A 21096-nucleotide genomic window follows, 5' to 3' on the forward strand; every position below is an offset into this window, starting at 1 on the left:
AAGAAATCAAGAGAGGTTGGCTGGGCACGGTGGCTCAAGCCTGTAATCCCAGCACTTTGGGAGGCCGAGACGGGTGGATCATGAGGTCAGGAGATTGAGACCATCCTGGCTAACACGGTGAAACCCCGTCTCTACTAAAAAACACAAAAAACTAGCCGGGCGAGGTGGCGGGCGCCTGTAGTCCCAGCTACTCGGGAGGCTGAGGCAGGAGAATGGCGTAAACCAGGAGGTGGAGCTTGCAGTGAGCTGAGATCCGGCCACTGCACTCCAGCCTGGGCGACAGAGTGAGATTCCGTCTCAAAAAGAAAAAAAAAAAAAAGGAAATCAAGAGAGGTCTGGAATTTCCTATACATGGAAACATTTGCAGGGACCTTGGGGAGGACTTAGAAAGTCTGGTGGAGGCAGGAAAAAGAAGAAGGAGGCAGGAGACATTAGAAGTATTTCCTGTGAGGGCCCAGAAGTCTACTCTAGAACTAAGGGGAACTCAGAAAGCACTGGTCCCAATTCCCCACCTATGACAGACTGACAGACTGGAGAAGAAGAGAGCAGCAAAGGCAGCCAGTACTGAAGTCACTGAAAAAACAGGGTGTGGAGCAGATGTCTTTTTACCTCACTGCTGGGGCCCCAGCCCACTGAGGACAGAAATCACTGGGCTGGTTCCAAGATACCTTGGACCCCTCTCCCAGCAGCAAATTGTCTGCTTATCAGGAGTCTGTTGCCAATTATACTTATTATTGTTGATTATGCATCTAGATTAAATATTATGCAAAGTAATAAGCTGTAAATGCAATCACAAATGAAAAGAAGGCTGGTGATTCTAAGTACACCATATTGAATGCTTTGGAAAGACTTCATAAAGGCAAGTCATTTAAAATGGTGTTAAATAATGTGTGGGTGAGACCACTAAAACAGACTGGGGCTTGGGGAGCAGGGTGGGAAAGTGGTGGGCATAATTATAAAAAATACAGAATTCTGCATTTTTACTGCTTTGCATGGGTCTTGATGTTCTTATTCTACTTTAAAGAAATCTGGGATTTAAAGAAAACTAGAGTTCTTAGATAATGCATCACAGGCATGGTTGATCCAAGAACAATGAAGGGAAATTCTGATTAGGAGACTCATACTCCAAGAATAGGCTTTGACCCCTCCCCCAAAGGACTGGCAAATAAGTACACATGTATATATTTTAAACTAAGGCAAAATGCTTAAGATGCATGCATATCTTTTTTTGTAATTACGGTACCTGCTTCAGCATTCTTAATTGGATTTGCCAGCTGCCAGTGCCTGCTGTGTCAGAGAGGGGAGCATGGCCTGTACTTAAAAGAAGACAGTCAATAGGCTCCAAAGGAAAGGACCCATAAAAGCCTGTGCCACACCCCACCTGTGATTTTCCTGTGATTTGGGGCAACTAGGAAGCCCAGTGACTATGCCCAAGACCTAGCTGTCAGGGACAAGCAGGGATCCACCCTGAAGCCTTGTTGAGATGTGACCTTCCTGTAAGTACCACAGTTTTCATAGTACAGTCTCCCTTCAAAGAGTCAATGCACTAATCAAAGACCTGACCCTCTACTTAAGACCTTTTAATACCCTTGGCTTCCCACCTGGCACAGCCACGTCAGGACATGCTGCCTTTTTTAGCATTCTCTGCTGATCCCAGGCCAGGGTCTTGTGCCAGGGAGCACAGCAACCCTCATTCTTCCATTCACTCTTTCACCTCACAAATATTTATTGAACTTCTATTATGTTCAGGGATTACTTGTGAAATAAAGATGACAGTCTCTGCCCACTGGTAAGTAGAATAGACAGAAAAAGATGATAGGTACAATGCAATCAGCACTGCAATAGATGCTAAATGAATAGAGAAAGAAGAGAGAGTAACCAGATATTATATTGACTGGTTAATGCCAAGCTCACTATTGTGGATGATCATATGCACGGGTGCCCACACACATGCTCTCTCTCACATACACACGCACACACACACACACTCACACATACCATTCCTCCTACCCTGCTCTCAACAGTTCACAATGTACTCAGGAGCAGAGAACTCTAAACCTCCAGAAGAAAATGAGTTCAAAAACCCAGCTACGAGATCAGGGAATGCCTCCCTCCTCTCTGGCACTGCAGTTACCTGGGCGGCAGGCAGAGCTGTCCTGCAGACCACCAAGAAGTAACCCTCCCCCAGCCTCCAGAGTGACTCATTCAGCACCATGTATAGAGGAGATCAGCGAGTCTCCAGAAACTCCATCAGGAAATCCTCCCCATCGCCAGCTCTCTAGAGGACATGATTCTGACCCTGTTACTCCTCTGCTTGAAACATTTCAGTGATTCTGTCATCTACATGACTAATTAAGTCTTTGCCCCTTGACCTGGTATTGACCAACCTCCATGATTTGTCAACTACTTCATCTCATCTCCAGCATTTTATCCTCTAATTCCAATCCACTTACACACACACACCAAAAAAAAAAAAACACACACGTGCACACGCACACTCACACCTTGCTTTATGCATCCATGATTTTGCATATACTCTTCCCTCTGCCAAGATTTGTTGGCAGTTTTTGTTTCTTTGTTTTATTTTCTGTTGCGTGGTCTTGGTTAACTCTTACTCTTCAAGATTCAACGCCAGTTACATCTCTTCCTGGAGGCCTTCCTGAAGTCCCAGTCTCTCCAAGTGCTCACATAAAATCCGGTACCTATCCCCACCTTGTTATTCCTCATATTATAACATCTCTTCATATGCTTATCAAGCATGTATCAGTCTCTCTGACTCCCACCAATATATAACCCAGCACCCAGCACATGATCGGTGCTCAATAAATGTTGATCATCTGAGACAGGCAACCTAAAGCAAAACCCACCTCCTCTGTGTCACGAAACCTGCTACATAGGAAGGACAGGTTTGTAGCTAATACAGTCAGAGCAAGTGTGTAAGGGTAAGCATCCCCGTGGAAGGTGTCCTGACCTACTGACGTGATACACTGGCTGCTTGTTAAATAGGTCCTAAGAGAATAGGAATGCATACATTATCCAAAATATGTAAGGATACATACATATCATACAACTTAGTTGCAAAAAACCCAAACACACAAATTACCCAATTTAAAAGTGGGAACCGAAATAAATATTTCTCAAAATAAGATACGCAAATGGCCAACAGGGATATGAAAAAATGCTCAACATCGCTAATCATCAGGGAAATGCAAATCAAAACCACAATGAGTGATCACCTCATACCCCTTAGAATGGCTAATCAAAAAGACAAAAGACAAGTGCTGTCAAGGATATGCAGAAAAGGGAACCTTTACCCACTGTTGGTGAAAATGTAAATTAGTATAGCCATGATAGAAAACACTATGGAGGTGCCTCAAAAATTAAACATAGAACTGCCATATGAGCCAGCAATACCACTACTGGGTATATATCCAAAGAAAATGAAATCAGTATGTCAAAGAGATGTCTCCACTCCCATGTTCACTGCAGAACTATTTACAATAGCTAAGATATAGAAACAGTGTAAATGTCCATTTAGGGGGGCCTAGATAAAGAAAATGTGGTGTATAAAGACAATGGAATATTATTTAACCTTTAAAAAGAGAGAAATCCTGCCATTTGTGGCAACACAGATGAACCTGGAAGATACTACGCTAAGTGAAGTAAGCCAGACACAGCAAGACAGACACTGCCTGATCTTGCTTATATGTGGGATCTAAAATAATTAAACTCGGCCAGGCTCAGTGGTTCATGCCTGTAATCCCAGCACTTTGGGAGACCGAGACAGGCAGATCACTTGAGGTCAGGAGTTCAAGACCAGCCTGGCCAACACTGCAAAACCCCGTCTCTACTAAAACTACAAAAATTAGCCAGGCAAGGTGGTGGGCGCCTGTAATACCAGCTACTCGGGAGGCTGAGGCAGGAGAATTGCTTGAACACAGGAGGCAGAGGCTGCAGTAAGCCGAGATCACACCACTGCACTCCAAGCTGAGCGACAAAGCGAGACTCCCTCTCAAAAAAAAAAAAAAAAAAAAAAAAAAAAAAGTCAAATTCATGGAAACACAGAGTAGAAAAGGGGATGCCAGGAGACAGGAAGAGGGAGAAACAGGGAGGTGCTAGTCAAAGGTACAAAGTTTCAGTCATGTCATGCCAGATGCATAAGTTTTGAAGGTTTCATGGACAACGTGGTGCACTATACTGAACAATATTGCATTATGTGCCTGAAATTTGCTAAGAAGGTAGATCTTAAGTGTTCTCACCACCAAAAAAAAAAAAAAAAAAAAGATAATTATGTGAGGTGGTGTATGTTAATTAACTTGACAGAAGTGGTCATTTCACTATGTATCTGCATATCAAAATGTCAGGTTGCATACCTTAACTGTAGACAATTTTTATTTGTCTACCATTCCTCAATAAAACTGAAAAAAAAAGAGAGACAGAGATCAAAGGATTGGTTAGGGTTACTATAGCTTGATGATAAGCCCTCACAGCCACTGCAATGTTGTTGGTCTCTTTCCTTGTCGACTAACTCTCAGGACTGAGCTACTTCCCAAGGGTGAGAAGAGCATGTGCTGCCTGATGCCCCAATTGTTCAGTCTTCTTGGCAACTGCGTCTCACTGTATATTAATAAATCAGTGTTCGTGCTTACTCATAAGACTGCTGGGAGTTGAGAGAGTGTAAATCAATTCACTCAGACAGGATGGTCCTCTGGAGAAATGAAGAAGATGCAGAACATCTGACCTCAAAGTAGAGGCCCCAGCCCAGGGTACAGTTACCCGGGAGGCAGGCCACCCAGCATGGAGCTGTTTGCACGTCCGTACTACGCTCTATTACATACCAACTCTGTGCATAATCACCAAATTCCTGATTCAAAGTAAACCAATCCATTAGTCAAAAAAGGAGATTATTCACCATGACACAAAGGAGCTAAAAGGCAGCTTAGAGATGAGCTAGCAGCACCTGTGCATTTCACCACAAGGAACTGAAGGAATGCCTACGGCGAATTGTAATCAACCTGGTAGTGAGTGGAATGTAAGAGAAGTCTGATCTCCTGAAAAGTTTATGAATGAGTTTGGGAGTTAACCTGGTATATCAGAGAGAAAATGAACTTTACAGCCAAATAGACAGGGGTTCAAATCCCCGTTCTGCTGCTGCTAGCTGTGTGGCTTTCAACACGTTACCAAGTATCTTCTCAACATCTATTTCTTCACGTGCAAAATGGGATGGATACTATCTATTTCACAGAGTCATGGCTAATTGAGATATTGTATAGATCACATATTTCTATAGTAAGTGTTCGGTAATAGTTTCTTTGCAAGAACAAAAGACTAGTATAAGGACCATCATTAAGGGCTAAACTGTGATGCCCACTTCAAATACTGTTAGAGTTCAAAAAAAAAAAAAAAAGGAAATACCTGCTTGGGGCTTTACATAGAGCAGATTGACGGGGGAGTGAGTGGCTCAGAATGGAACATTTTAGAGTTATTTCACACCTATCAAAACCATCTGAAACCTCTGCTGGGTCCTATAATCAAACCAACCATTCTATAGCCCATCTCTTCATACCTTGTTATGAGTTGAATTGTGTTTCACCAAAATTTATATGTTGGCGTTCTAACACCTCCAGTATCTCAGAGTGGGATATTATTTGGAAATAAGGTCATTGCCAATGTAATTAGTTGAGATCACAGTGGGATAAGGTAGACCCCTATTCCAATACGACTGGGATCTTATTTGGAAATAAGGTTGTTACACATGTAGTTAGTTAAGATGAGCTCATGCTGGAGTAGGGTACAACCCTAATCTAATATGAAAGAAGGGAAAATTTGTACAGAGACACACATACAGGGAGATGCCCTGTGAAGACTGGAGTGCTGCTGCCACAAGCCAAGGAACCATCAGGACCTGGAGTAAGGCCTGGAACAGATCCTTCCCTAGCATCGTCAGACGGCACATGGGCTTGCAACATCTTGGTTTCAGCCCTCTAGCCTTCATAACTGGGAGATAATAAATTCCTGTGATTAAAGCCACTTGGTCCGTGGTACCTTGTTATGGCAGCTCCAGGAAAATAACAGACACGCCATCCCTGCTACTGCAATCGCCATCCTGCCCTGGGGAAGAACTGAATCCAAGCAGTGGGAACCAAGGCGACCTGTACTCATGCTCTTGGCTCAGGGACTCTGCGCTAAGCAATCTCCCACCACCCTCTTCAAAGCCTACGGTTTTCTTTTTCCATCTGCCCAAGGGAGTGGATAAAACAGACTGTGTTTCAGGTCCATGGATTCCTAAAGCCAGATACATAATCACAGAAGCTCCATTGGACGACCTCTTCAAGGTCTCCTAGACCTGTCTGGTTCTCGAGTCCACTACAGCTCCCAGTCATGGCTAACTTCTGCTTAAGCATAAATACTGGTAGGAAGTTTGTTATCTCTTTGAGAGTTCCATTAAAAAGCTTTCTCCAAATTTGATCAATGCAAAGTTTGCCCTACAAATAAGTTAGTTACAACTCTTTCTTCCTATAACTTCCATCCCTTAGCCTGCTAGCTCTGCCCTCTGAGGCCCTGCAGAAAAGAAAATTTAAAAATCCAATCGCATTTTGTGAAAGCTCTTCAGGCACTTGAGGACTTGTACCTCATTCCCCTTAGTCTTCTCTTGTCTCGGCAAGATCTCCCTCTCCGCTCTTCTCCTCCCTGAAAGGGGGGTGGCTATGCAGTCGTACATACTAAAAGGATTTTCTCAAGTCTGTGTGTCCTGGTAACTGTTGCTTCCAGTTTGGGGTTTAGAGTTAAGTTTGCAAGTTCTCGTGGCCTCCTGCCTCCACCTTTCTTCCCAGTCATGACACACATTAGGGGCCCTACTATAAGCCAGGTGCTGGGAAGCTAGGAGAACCAAGATTGAGCATGGTGTGACTTGGATGGCAAGGTCTTAGCAGGCAGGCTGACCGTGACTATTGGCACAATGTGGGAAAAACCACTTTCCTCAAACAGGCAGTACGTGAAAATTAAAAGGAGAGAGGAAAATGCAAACACCCTCCATCCTTTGGATGTCAGGCTCCAAAAAAAAGCTCAGTCAAGGGAAACATCATTTTTCCCCACAAGAGGAAGAAAAAAAGCAAAGCTGAATTGACCTGCAAACCACCCCTGACCTCATTTGAAAAGACTCCTTTCTTTCAACCAAAACCCAGGGTCCCTTCTTGGGGTGTAAATTCCCTGAAAAGCCAAATCTTTTCAGGACATGAAACTGTTGGCTGCCCTTTTGAGGACTGAGAGCAAAGAGCTCCAAAATTTATGCACTACATTAAGCGAGATGCCTCGGTATCCAACTAGGTTAAATTGCTTTCTATATTTAAATTGCCTGCTAGCTGGTTAGATGTGGGAGCCACAGCTGTGAAATGGATAGTTCCAGCCAATAAACAGAAAGGCATAAATCCTAATGGATTAATCTGTTATAATTAGACAATTCTGCGTGACTTTGACATGGAACCCAACTCTTGGGAGACAGAAGAGAGATGAGGTGGCCTTTAGGTGTGGGGTGCATGGCAAGAGAAAAGCAGGAGGTGAAAGGTGGGGTTTGAGGACCCAAGGAAGTGTTGCCAGGCTACAGACAGCATGGCCTGGTGGGGCTGAGATGGGTGGGCAGAGGACCAAGTATTCTTCCTTGAAAAAGAGAGTCATGCAAATCCAGAAATTTGCATTCTAGATAAGAAAGGCAAGAGATAGCAGTGAACTTTCTCCTTTGTCTCTCCTCTCCCTCTCCTTTACCTGTAGAAGTTCTTTGCTTCTGCTTCTCAAAGGGGGCACACCCTTTTGAGAAACTTTCTTGGGACTGCACATGGTGGCTCACACCTGTAATCTCAGCACTTTGGGATCTGCCCAAGGTGGGCAGATCCCCCCAGGTCAGGAGTTTGAGACCAGCTTGGCCAACATGGCAAAACCTTTTCACTACTTTAAAAAAAAATTAGCTAGATGTGGTGGTGCATGATTGTAGTCCAAAAAAAAAAAAAAAAAGGAAACTTTATTGGGAGTAATAAGAACTTGGAGAAACTGACCCGAGGCACTTCATTATGCTCTTGTCTTCCTCTTGCAACTCCTTCCTCTTGTCAAGACCAGGAAACCCTAAGGAGAGTCACTGCCCAGCAGGGAGAGCCATCTCAGCCACCACCCGAAAGATGGCCAGGTCCCCAGGGGCCTGGGTGAAAGGTGAGGAGCTGACACCCAGATTGAGGCAGGCTGGAGGGTGTAGCTGGCAGGGAGTGCAGGTCTTTCTGGTACAGGGTGAGTACAGGGAAATCCCCCCAGCCCAGATCAAGATAACGAGGATGTCTAGAGTGTAAGAGGAGCTGGAGACACTTCTGACACATTGGGGTCTAATCAAATTGACAAGTTAAGATCCTGTCCACCTGGAATTCCAGGATTGAAATTTGAGCCCCTGGATGCCCCCTGGAACCATCTTCTGTCTCGAGACAACCTCCAGGACCAGAATGACCTTTGCACCCAATGTGTCCAACTTACTACTCTTCCCTTCCAATCCAGGCCCTCAGCTCCAGTGAGACTGACCTCTTTGCTCCAGGAAGACTCGGAGGGAAAGTAGCTAGGGAAAGAAACAGTGCAGGTGATGAAGGGTGAGAACCAGAGGATATCCAGGCTCAAAGTTTCAGGCTGTCTAGAGAGAGTTTCTGAAGCCAAAATACACACACGCATGCACACACACACACACACACACATACGTCACACATACAAATGCTAAGAGGTACAACTCTGGCTTTATCTCAAGACAGAGAAGCCAAAAGGGTCACCCAAACATTGATGATAGATAGACTGTGGCCAGGGAATAAAGTAGGTTCTTGATTTGTGTTAGTTGGCACTGAGAACCAAGAGACCCTTGTTGGGCATCATATTGAACCATCAGGCCTGCATTCAGCAGCTTAACAGGCTGTGTACCCAATCAAACCTCACACCTATGGTAATACTCTCCCACCATGAAAGAGTATCTGCTCTCCGCCTGTCTGCCCAGAGCTATGCAAAACCATAAATCCAAAGCCAGATAAATCATCAGAAGTGAAGAGAGTGGAAATAAGACATGAGCAGCAAAAACAATCTAGAAAGGGAAGCAATGGCTGCTACAGGTTTCCAGATCAGGTGTGGGCAGCCTTGAGCATCTGGGTAGAAGCCAGTGTGCCCCACTTAGAAGGCTCCACGTGGGGCTCCTGGAGAGAGATGTAGGGTCAAAGGCAAGGACAGATGGGGACAAGCTGCTACCCAGCCCTCTCTCTGCCTTCCCAGCACTTGTTCCCTGTTCCCATCTTCCAGGTGAACCATGCTGGCCCCCAACTCTGTATAAATAAAATAACAATCCCTATCAAAAGAAAACTTCAGTAAAGAGAGTATATCTGTGGGCAGGAAAGCTGAATCTTGTAAAGAAGTCAGTTCTTCACATAACACTTTATAAATTTAGTATAACTCCAATCAAAATGCCAGGGGAAATTTTTCTTCCTTAAAGTTTAACTAAGTGATTCAAATGGTCATCAGTAAAAATTAAGATGCAATAATTTCCCAAAAGCATTATTAAAATAAGGGTAATACAAGGAACTTGCTGTGACAAGTATTAAAACTGACTATAACTACGGCAATCAAATGGCATGAAGCTGATGAGAAAATTAATATGTAGTTCACAGACAAATTCAAGTATGTAAATGAACACACACATATATACAAATTTATTTTTTAAATAGAGGTCATCAGAAAGCACCCAGAAAAAGGTTATTTGGGACATTTGGTTAAGTATGTGGTTAATAATTGAAAACAAATAATTTTCATCATAGTAAATATCAGATGGATGAATTTTATGATTCATAAATCATATGAAATCATAAAATAAGTAAAATATATGTAAGTAAAACATTGATTTGTTCTTGTCAATAATACTACAGCAAAAAAAAAAAATTTCTAAGTCTTTGCCTATATCTTAAATTATTATTTGTAGTAGAAAACACTGTCTAACCATAAAGGTAAGAAAGAGAAAGAAATTTTTCTACATGTAAAATTAAAGTCTGGACATGTCAAAAATCTCATTATAAACAAAAAGGCAAATTATACACTGGAATAAAATAAAACAAGGATATAACTAAACAATCTTTCTAACGTTATCTAGAGAAATCAGACTTAGCAACAAAAAAAAAAACAAAGAATATAGATTACTACATAAAAATATAAATGGCCATTAAACATTTTTAATAGTAATATCCAGTGCCATGAGATGATCATTCTCAATGATCTCCAATAGGAATATAAATTAATTAAAACAGCAGACCAAAAAAAAAAATGTCCACACCCACTCAAATGTTCTGGAAAGTAATGTGACAATACGTAAGAAAAGTCTGACTTCTAGGAATCCATTCTAAATAATCCAAGATATAAGCAATGACTCATAAACAATGTCTTTTGCTGCAGTCCTATTAATAGCAACAACAAATTGAAAATAGTTCTGACATCCACTAACTGAGGACTGACTAAATAAAGTACAGTGCATCCACAAGGTAGACTATTCCAGTCATCTTCTATCAGTGCGACAGGAAAAGGATCAAAATATCATCTTAAATTTTAAAAAATTAGAACACAGACTGGAATACTATTAAAATTGCACTTAAACATAGAAAAAAGACTGGAAGAAACTCTTTAATATGCTGATAGTGGTTATCTCTGGGCAGTAGAAGTAGAGCTATTTTAATTCTTGTCTTTATACCATTCCGTATTTTTCACATGTTCTATACTAAACACATTTCACTTTTATAATTAGAATTAAAAGCAATCAAGCTTGCTTTAAAAAAGAGTAGTCCTCCAGTGTTCCAGGAAGAGAAAAAAGAGAGAGGTCCATCTCTCTAAAAAATGTTTCTGAAACAGCCCTGGTGCTTCCTCCTCCAGCAGTAAACAGAGTAACAGAGGCTTTAACTCGGGCTGACAGCTGGATTATTTACACTGGTGGCCACACGGCCGCTCGCTCACCTGAAGGGAGCTCCCTGCCGGATCTCCTCCTGCCCTAAATAAATCAGCTCCCGCAGGCCAAGCCTCACTGGCTGCACTTATCCATGTAAATTAGCTTGATTTGATATCCATAATTTCTCTCCTCAACTGCTACATGTGCGCGTACACACGCACCTGCTGCCTCTCCGATGTGGCCGGCGCCCACTGAGCCATCACTATCTCTTTCTAGGCTCACCTCAAACCCCGGCCAGGCCTGGTTCTCAGGCTCCCACATATGCCCAGATCAACGCGGCTGCATTGCTGAGTTGCTGTTCACACTGCTCTCCTCCCGGAATACCATTCTCCCTCCTGGCAGCCCGTGCACATCCTGCACTCAATGGAAGGGCCTCCGTAGTCCCCTGCTAAAACCCTGTGAGGACCTGCTCTATGCCAGTCATTGTGCGTAAGACGGAAATGGATAAGCCTGAGTCACAGCCCATAAGAAGTTCACCATCGAGTGCTGTAGACACACAGATAAAGAGACCATTTAACTCACCTAGAGGAATACCACGGAGGCAGATGCTAGATGTTAAACGGTCATGTAAGACTTCCCAGAGGATGTTTCCCGACTAAGAGGAGGATACGTAGGAATCGGTCAGGAGGAAGCAGTGGGGGAGATTCTAGGATAAGAAGCAGACCAAATGAACACCCTGACATGTGGACAGCTTATGCAATAGGGGCCCCCAAGCTGAGAGTTCTGCACTGAAGGAACAAGAAGTGGGAGGGAGGAAACAAAAGAGGGAAATGAGCTGGGAAATGCAGAGAGACCACTGTGTGCTGCGCCTGCGAACTCAGCATGGCCCAGGACTTCTGCAAAGCTGTTTCTCCCTTCCAAGCCCCACTAGGTCTGCTCAGGAGCTCTTCCTCAGCAAGCGCCCACCTAGCTGGGCTGGCTCATTAAAACAGCTCCAGGGTCTGGCGGGATGATCGGGTTCACTCCTGTGTCTGCTGCTCTCATTTGGGACTAGCAGCTCCCTGTCTTCTTCTAGACTCCTGATGCCTGGCGTGGGCTCTCACAGAGTCATAGCTACCAGCCCAGCGGCAGACTTCCTAATCCGGTCATTTCTCTTCTGGACCTCCTCCAATCTGCCTTTCCTCCTCACCCCCCTCCAAAACTGTTCTTATCATGTCACCAGTGACCTCCCTGTTGTTGAATCCAAGGTGCAGTTTTACAGTCCTCATTTTATATGACATGTCCACAACATTCAAAACAGCACTGACCCTTCTCCCACATACACTTTCTTCACCGGCCCTCCAGAACACCACAGTCTTCTCGCTCTTCTCCCATCTTGCTGGTTTTGCTCTCTCTCAGCCTCCTTTTCTCGTTCTTCTTCATCCAGAACTCTTAACATGGCCAAGCCTGGGAGCTCAGTGTTTGGCATCCTAATACTGTTTTAGTATTGTCTTCATGACAACCTAACTCCTGAACTCTTCATTCATAGATCCAATCATCTATGTGAAATTTCACTTGCATGTTCAATATTTACCTCAAACTCAACATATCCCAGTCTGAATTCCCCACAGCCCCTCTCAGACACCTGATACTCCCCATCTTTCCATCTCAGTGGATAGCAACTCTATTCTTACAGCTGTTCAGGTCAAAGACCTTAGAACTAAAAAGCTTCTAGAAAAAATATGTAGAACAGTTTCAAAATCAGGAGTTAAACAAAGATTTCTTCAACTGGATACAAAATATACTAACCCTAAGGGAAATAAATAATAACATTACAAATAAGAGCTTCTGTCCACAACAAAATACCATTCAGAAAGTGACAGGCAATCCCAACTGAGAAATTATATTTGTGTTGTATATAATCAAAGGATCATGTCCAGAATACACAATGAAATCCTAAAAATCAATAAGAAAAAGGCAACTCAACTTTTGTTTAATGGGAAAAAGACATGAACAGGTATTTTTATAAAAGTTAATACATCCAAACGGTCAATATACATGAAAATCTGCTCAATCTTTTTTGTCATCATCAGGGAACCAATAATTAGAACCATAGTGAAACTTTGCCAGCAGAATTGCTGAACTACCAGTAGAATTGTTGAAATAAAAAGACCAGACAATACCAAATGTTACCAATTATGCAGAGCAACTGGAATACTTGTACATGTTGGCAGGAGGGTAATTAGTACAAACACTGTGAAAAAATGCTTAGCAGAAACCCGTCTCTACTAAAAATACAAAATTAGCTGGGTATGGTGGCACACACCTGTAATCCCAGCTACTCGGGAGGTTGAGGCAGAAGAATCACTTGAACCCGGGAGGCAGAGGTTGCAGTGAGCCAAGATCAAGCCACTGCACTCCAGCCTGGGTGACAGAGCAAGACTCCGTCTCAAAAAAAAAAAAAAACTAAACATATTTTTGTACACTATGACCTAGCAATTCCATCCTTAGACACCCTACATATGTGCAGCAAAAGACACATACAAGAAGAATATTAATAGGATTATTATTTGTAATACCCAAAACCTGGAAACAATCCAAAATGCTCATCAGCATTAAATTGGATAAGAAAGCATTGTATATTCACACAATTCAATACCATACAACAATGAAGGAGACTGAATTACCACGACAAGCAACATTATGAATGAATGCCAGAATCTCAAGCGAAAGAAGCCAGACACAAAAGAGTACATACTGTATTACTGCATTTATGTCAAGTTTAAGAGCATTAGCTGGGCATGGTGGTGCACCCTTGTAGCCCCAGCTACACAGGAGGTTAAGGAAGGAGATTCACTTGAGCCCAGGAGTTTAAGGCTGCAGTGAGCCATGATCTCACCACTGCACTCCAGCCTGGGTGACAGAGCAAGACCCCGTCTCTAATAAATAAATAAATAAAGTTTAAAAGCAGACAAAACTGATCTATGGTTTTATAATTCAGATTGATGACAGTCTTTGGGAAGAGGTGGCAGTGTTTCAGTTTCTTGATCTGGATGGTGGTTACATGAATGTTTTACTTTAGTGAAAGTTTATCATCTCCAAGCTCCTTAGAGGTAAAGCCTGAGATGGAGATCCTTGTGGAGCAGCTTATTGAGGGGATATGCTCAGGAGAAGTGGGGTGAGGAAAGCAGGCAGGCCAGGTGTGTTAGGCCATTCTTGCACTGCTTTTTAAAAAAAGAAAAAAAAACTAAGACTGGCAATTTATAAGAAAAGAGGTTTAATTAGCTCATGGCTCTACAGGCTGTATGGGAGGCATAGCAGCATCTGTTTCTGGGAAGGCCTTGGGAAGCTTCCAATCATGGCAGAAGGCAAAGGGGGAGCAGGTGCATCACATGGTGAGAATGGAAACAAGATGTGGGGGAGGGGAAGTTCCAAACACTTTAAACGACCAGATCTCATAAGAACTCAGAGCAAGAGCTCACTTATCACTAAGGGGATGGCCCAAGCCATTCACAAAGGATGCACCCTCATGATCCAAACACCTCCAACATTGGAAATTGCAATTCATCACGAGGTTTGAGTGGGACATTCACACTATATTATTCCACCCCTGGTGCCCCAAATACAAATGTCCTTCTCATATTACAAAAATACAATCATGCCTTCCTAACAGTCCCCCAAAGTCTTAACTCATTCCAGCATTAACTCAAAAGTTCAAAGTCTCATCTGAGACAAGGTAAGTCGTTTCCACCTATGAGCCTGTAATATCAAAAACAAGTTACTTACTTCCAAGATACAATGGGAGTATAGGCATTGGGTAAACATTCCCATCCAATTTCAAAAGGAAGAAACTGGCCAAAAGAAAGGGGTTACCAGCCCTATGCAAGTTCAAAACCCAGCACAGCAGTCATTAAATATTAAAACTCCAAAATAATCTCCTTTAACTCCATGTGTCACATCCCAGGCACACTGGAGCAAGAAGGGGGCTTCCAAAGTCTTGGACAGCTCCACCTCTGCTGCTTTGTAGGGTTCAGCCACCATGGCTTCTCTTACTGATTGGAGTTGAGTGCCTGCAGTTTTTCCAGGTGCAGGGTGCAAGCTGCTAGTGAATTTACCATTCTCAGGTCTGGAGGATGTGGCCCCCTTCTCACAGCTCCACTAGGCAGTGCACTACTGGGGACTCTGTGTGGAGGCTCCAACCCCACATTTCGCCTTTGCATTGCTCTGGTAGAGGTTCTCTGTGAAGTTTCCACCTCTGTAGCAGGCTTCTGCCTGGACACCCAGGTTGTCTCATGCATCCTCTGAAATCTAGGTGGAAGCTCCCAAGCCTCTTTCATTCTTGCATTTGTGCATCTACAGACTTAATGCCACATCAAAGCTGTCAAGGCTCATGGCTTGTACCCTCTAAAGCAGCGTCCCAAGCTATATCTGGGGCCCTGTAGCTGAAGCCAGAGTGGCCAGAATGCAGGGAGTGGTGTACTGAGGCTGCTCAGGGCAGCAGTGCGCGGGGCCTGGCCCAAAAAAAACCATTCTTCCCTCCTAGGCCTCTGGCCCTGTGATGGGAGGGCCTGCCAGGAAGGTCTCTGGAATGGCTTCAAGGCTTTTTCCCTCATTGTCTTGGATATTAGCACTTGGCTCTCTTTTAGTTATGCAAATATCTCTAGTAAGTGGTTACTCCACAGCCCACTTGAATTCCTCTCCTGAAAAAGCTTTTTTTCTCTGCCACATGGCCAGGCTGTAAATTTTCCAAACTGTTATGCTCTGCTTCCATTTTAAATATAAGTTCCCAATCTAACTCATTCCTTTGCTCTTACATCTGAGCATAGATTGTTAGAAGCAGCCAGGTCACCTCTTCAACACTTTGCTGCTTAGAAGTTTCTTCTACCAGATACCCTAAATCATCACTATGAAGTTCAAACTTCTACAGATTTCTAGGGCATGGACAAAATCCAGCCAAGCTCATTGCTAAAGCAATGCACACGACCTTTTCTCTAGTTCCCAATAAGTTCTTCATTTCTGTCTGAGACCTCATCAGCCCGGACTTCACTGTCCATAACACTGTCAGTATTTTGGTCACAACCATTTAACCAGTTTCTAATAAGTTCCAAACTTTCTCTCATTTTCCTATCTCCTTTGGAATCTTCCAAACTCTTCCAACCTCTTCCTGCTACCCAGCTCCAGAGTCACGTCCACATTTTCAGGTATCTTTATAGCAGTTCTCCACTCCTCAGTACCAATTTTCTATGTTAAGCCATTCTTGCACTGCTATAAAGAAATATCTGAGACTGGGCAATTTATAAGAAAGGAGATTTATTTGGCTTATGGTTCTGCAGGCTATACAGGAAGCATAGTGCTTCTGGGGAGACCTTAGGAAGCTTCCAATCATGGTGGAGGGCAATAAGAACACAGGCACATCACCTGGCAAGAAGAGGAGCTAGAGAGAGAGAAAGTCAGGGGGCAGGAATGGTGTCATGCACCTTTAAATGACCATATCACGCAAGAACTCAGAGCAAGAGCTCACTTATCACCAAGGGGATGGCCCAAGCTATAGTTAGGGATCTGCCCTCATTACCTGAACAACTCCCATGAGGCCTCACCCCCAATATTGGGGATTACAACTCAACATGAGATTTGGGTGGGGCATTCAAACCATATCACCAGAAGAGACCCTAGCAAGGATGTGGTCTTGCCTAGAGATGGCACAATTCCTTCTGTGGGTGCATATTTCAACCCAAAGTTTAATGGGGATAACGGGGAACTTGGAGCCAATCTGAAATTCTCTCTTTCTCTCACACCACACACTCCACCAGCAAAACCTATCAACACCACCTTCAAAATACATCCAGAATCTGACCACTTCCACTGCTACACACAGGACTTCTCTCACCTGGCTGTCTTAGCTTCCTAACTGATCTACCAGATTACATATTTGCCCCTTGTAGTCTAGTCCCAATACAACAGGCAGAAGGATCCCTTGAAATCATTATTCAGATCATACCCCTGCTCAGCTCAGAACCCTCCAATGACTCCATATTTCACTCAGAAAAAGGACACAAGTCTTTACAACGACCTAGAAGACCCTAGCACACGATTCTGCCCCCATCACATCTCCAGCCTCATCTCTCCATCCACTCCCACAGTCACACAACCTTACTGCTATTTCTGGAACACACCAATTCACTCCTGTTTTGCATCTTGTGCCCTGGATGTTTCTCTGCCTAAAAAGATCTCTGTCCAGAGATTCACAAACGAAAGTCCTCACTCCTTCCTTGAAATATTTACTCAGATATCTTCTCGGTGAGCCCCAGCTACCACATTTTAAATTGTTCCCTCTGTTGTACATGTCTCCAGTTCCCCTAGCCCAACTGCATTTTTTTCTGCAGCACCTATTTTCTTCTAGTATAGTAGATGATGTGCCTATCAAACATGTATTGATTATTGGTCATCTCCCTCCACCCCAAAACACACATACTCATCCAATTCATTGCTGCTGGTTTCAAATGGTACCCACTCAATTCTCCAGGGATAAATGAATGGGTCACTCTGTTTTGCTCCCAGTTTTTGGAGATATGGGAGAAGGATGGTGGATGCCATGACAAAAAGGCTGTGGTGTCCCACAGTATGGGCAGTAATCCTGACGTGTGTATAGGATTACTAGAAAAAGGAAACTTTTAGAAATTTTTGCAGGTGTTAGGTGCAGCCTGTCTTCCCCTAGTTCCTCAAGAGAACCTTCAGTCAAGAGCTATTTTTTTAATCTCTGGGTTTTTTGGTGTTAGCTATGTGATCTTTGTTGCCTAGAATGAATTGCAAAAAGCATTGGTCTCCTTTGTGGTTTTATGTCCCTGGCACCTAGAGCCCTGTGGAGTTCTTCTGGCACCTAGTAGACCTCACTCAGTATTTGTCGAATGAATGAGCTGCCTCTTCACACTACTCTTGGCTCAATGTCAGAATCTGGGCCTCCCACACTCCTCCTCTGGCAAGGACCTTCTGTCCCCAACATCTCACTCTAAGGGACACATGTTGCATCTGCCACCCAACTGGGCAGTTTCCCTGTCCTAAATAGTACTGTCACTGCATTGCTTCACCATAGATCACCCCTTAGGCTCGAGGCTCTAAGTGAGCAAAGAGCACATCTTCTGCATCTCCCATTCCCTGCAGGCTCTAGTACAGTACTGGGTGTGGAGTAGAAGCCCAATAAGTACTGTGGAAAGAATGAACAAATGTCATTTAAATTGAATTTAGAAGGTAGCCTCAGCCGTAACTTTAAAGCCACTAATGAAGATATATCACACTCACCCCCAAAGTGAACCCAGGGGACTTCAAAAACTTTCCCCTTTGACTAGCAAGCAGGTTATAGGTGGGAAGTAATGGTCATAAACTGCCTGCAGTTCATTCTGGTTTTAAAAGTTCATTTGGTTCTCACACAATGCTGGCTAGAGATAATCGATGGCCAGGAGCAGAGGGGAGAGGTCAGCACCCAACTCTCAGGGCGAACAGAAATGGCATCCCCTTGCCCATGATGGATGGCAGCAACCTTCAGTTTCCAATTGCTCCCAAAGAATTCATGTATGACTCCAATCCCAAATCACACACATGGGGAGAGGAAGGACAGAGCCAAGGCAAGAGGCTGGGTCAGCAAAATCGGAATCACTTGAGAAATGGAGGAGAAAGAATCCCCCATCTTAGCCTGCCCTATAAATGCCTAAGTGATGTATTTCCTTCCCCAGTTGACTTTTTTTAAGTGTCTCTCGCATAAGTCATTAATAACTAATTTCACAATCGCTGCATCATGTGACAGTCATAAAATATTGCCTGCACTTTTCCCAGAAAATTTCAGTATTGAGCCAATAATTGAGTCCAAATTATCTATTAATTCTTTAGTAGACAATATTTTACACTTGAAGTCATTTTTCACCAGTACTCTGGAATGAAGTAATTGTGGAATTAGTGATGACTTTTCCCCCTCCTGAACAAGTAAAAATAAAATTGCTGGGTTCAGCCTGGAGGGTGTCAAGCTGTTATGAATTCTTTTCTTCTCTATTTTTCCTATTGCTAGTTAGAACTAGCTCCTTGTCCTCAGAAATCATCTGGCTGACAACTGAACACAGCTTCTGTATGGTCAGTGTCATAGCTGCAGCCATCCTGGACCACCTCACTTGCAGAGTCATGTGTTACCCTCTCTGGCCAGGCTCTGGCTTTTAAGAAAACTTTGTACTTTTTGTGCAGACAGGTGCAGAGTGCACTTGGGAAGTCCAGCCAACCCATGTCTCTCTTTTCTGAGAGCCAGTCCTACCTATAGACATGGTACCCTATAGCCATGTTTGTTCCTGGAACCCTGTCCCCACCCTTTCTCACTGTCCTATTTCTGGCCAGAAACCAATTGGACCTGGATGGACACCTGACCCAGGCTGGGGAAATTAGAGATTGTCTTACAAGATTTACAAAATTTTGAACTTGAGCTTAAGAGGCACGAGCCAGTCTCTGTTGGTCCTTTGAATTGAGAATGTAAAATTTTAATGCACTTTGCACAGGATAATTGTTTCATCAACCTCAAATTTCCATAGATCCAGAGAAGTTTAATTGAGGGGAGAGTGAGAGCAAGAGGGAGAAGAAAATGAAAGAGAACAGGAACACACGTGCAAGGCCAGTTCACAGATGAGAAGACTTGAGGGCCCAGAGGAGGAGGCACAGAAAGTGGGGCATGAACCCTACTTCTGATTTGGGGCTGTGAGATCCTGTATTTTAATGCAACCTGAATAAAGTGTGGCATTGTGTTTCTTTCTTTATTATAGGAATGCATTAGAAGAAAAAAGCAAACATCACATAGCTAACACTAAAATGTCCAGAGATTTAAAAAAATAGCTCTTGACTGAAGGTCCCCTTGAGGAACTAGGGGAAGACAGGCTGCACCTAACACCTGCAAAATTTTATAAAATTTTCTTCTTCCTAGTAATCCTAGTCCACACTATGGAGTGCCACAGCCTTTCTCTCATGGAATCCACCACCCTTCTCCCTATACCTCCGAAAACTGAGGAGCAAAACAGAGTGACCCATTCATTTATCCCTGGAGTATTGAGTCGTGCCATTTGGAACCAGCAGCAAGATAAGCAGGTTCCTGCTCACCAGTGAGGTACCAACAAGACCCCTTACAGCCTAAGAAGAAATCATTAAATATTTTTGGGCTTGTCATATCTACCACCAAGTTCCCACTTTTTGCAGAATTGATTTAAGTGGGTTTCTATTATAACCAGCCAAAAGGACCTTGCTCCAGAGGAAATTCCTAGAGCCTGCTCTGCCTCAGTCTTTGCCCCTACTTGATGGAAAACAGCAGAGGAGGAAAAGCATGAGATGTGGGGCCAGACAGACCCTGGTGTGCATGTGGTTTCTTCTTAAAAAACAAAACAGTGAAGCTCATGTTTCTCCATTCAGTGGGACTTGCTGTGCGTTTGGGGTAAGCAGCTTTGCTCGAGTTGGGGAAGTTTGCTTCTAGTTCTAGTTCCCCGAGAAATGTATTAGGATGATAATTATTGCAATAAATAGGTGTTGAACTTTGTCATTTTTATTATTATTACCATTATAAATAGATATTGAACTTCATCACATGCCTTTTATGTAACTTCTGGGATAATATGATTTTTTTCTCCTTGGTCCATGAATGGGGTGAATTGCTAGACTTTTTTGCTGTTAAACCACCCTGCATTCTTCCTGGAAACCCACCAACAAGGCTGGATTCAGTTAGCAAATGTATTATTTAGTATTGTTTCCATCTATTTTTGCAGGTGAAATGGGCCTATCATTTTTTCACTCCTGTTCTTGTCTAGTTTAAGAGTAACAAGTAAACTAGCTTAATTAAATGGATCAGACCACTTTTTTCCTCCTTCTATTTTCTGGAACAGCTTCTACAAGATTGGGATTATTTTCTCTACAATGTTTTGTAGGAGTTAACTGTAAAGGGATATGGGCCTAACTTTTTAAAGGGAAGGACTGGCTAGGATTTTAATTTTTTTACTCATTACTGGTCTGTTTGGGTTTTTTTTATTTATTCTTTGCCAATTTTGGCATTTCTCATTTTTTTCAGAAAGTGTCCAATCCATCTAATTTTTAAAATGTACTGGTGCTTTATAATATTTTTGTAAGATTATTTTAATATTTAAACATCTATGGTGTCTGTCATTTTCCTTTTT

The sequence above is a fragment of the Trachypithecus francoisi genome, unplaced genomic scaffold (assembly GCF_009764315.1).
Source record: "Trachypithecus francoisi isolate TF-2019V2 unplaced genomic scaffold, Tfra_2.0 Contig01440, whole genome shotgun sequence".
In the NCBI taxonomy this organism is placed as follows: domain Eukaryota; kingdom Metazoa; phylum Chordata; class Mammalia; order Primates; family Cercopithecidae; genus Trachypithecus; species Trachypithecus francoisi.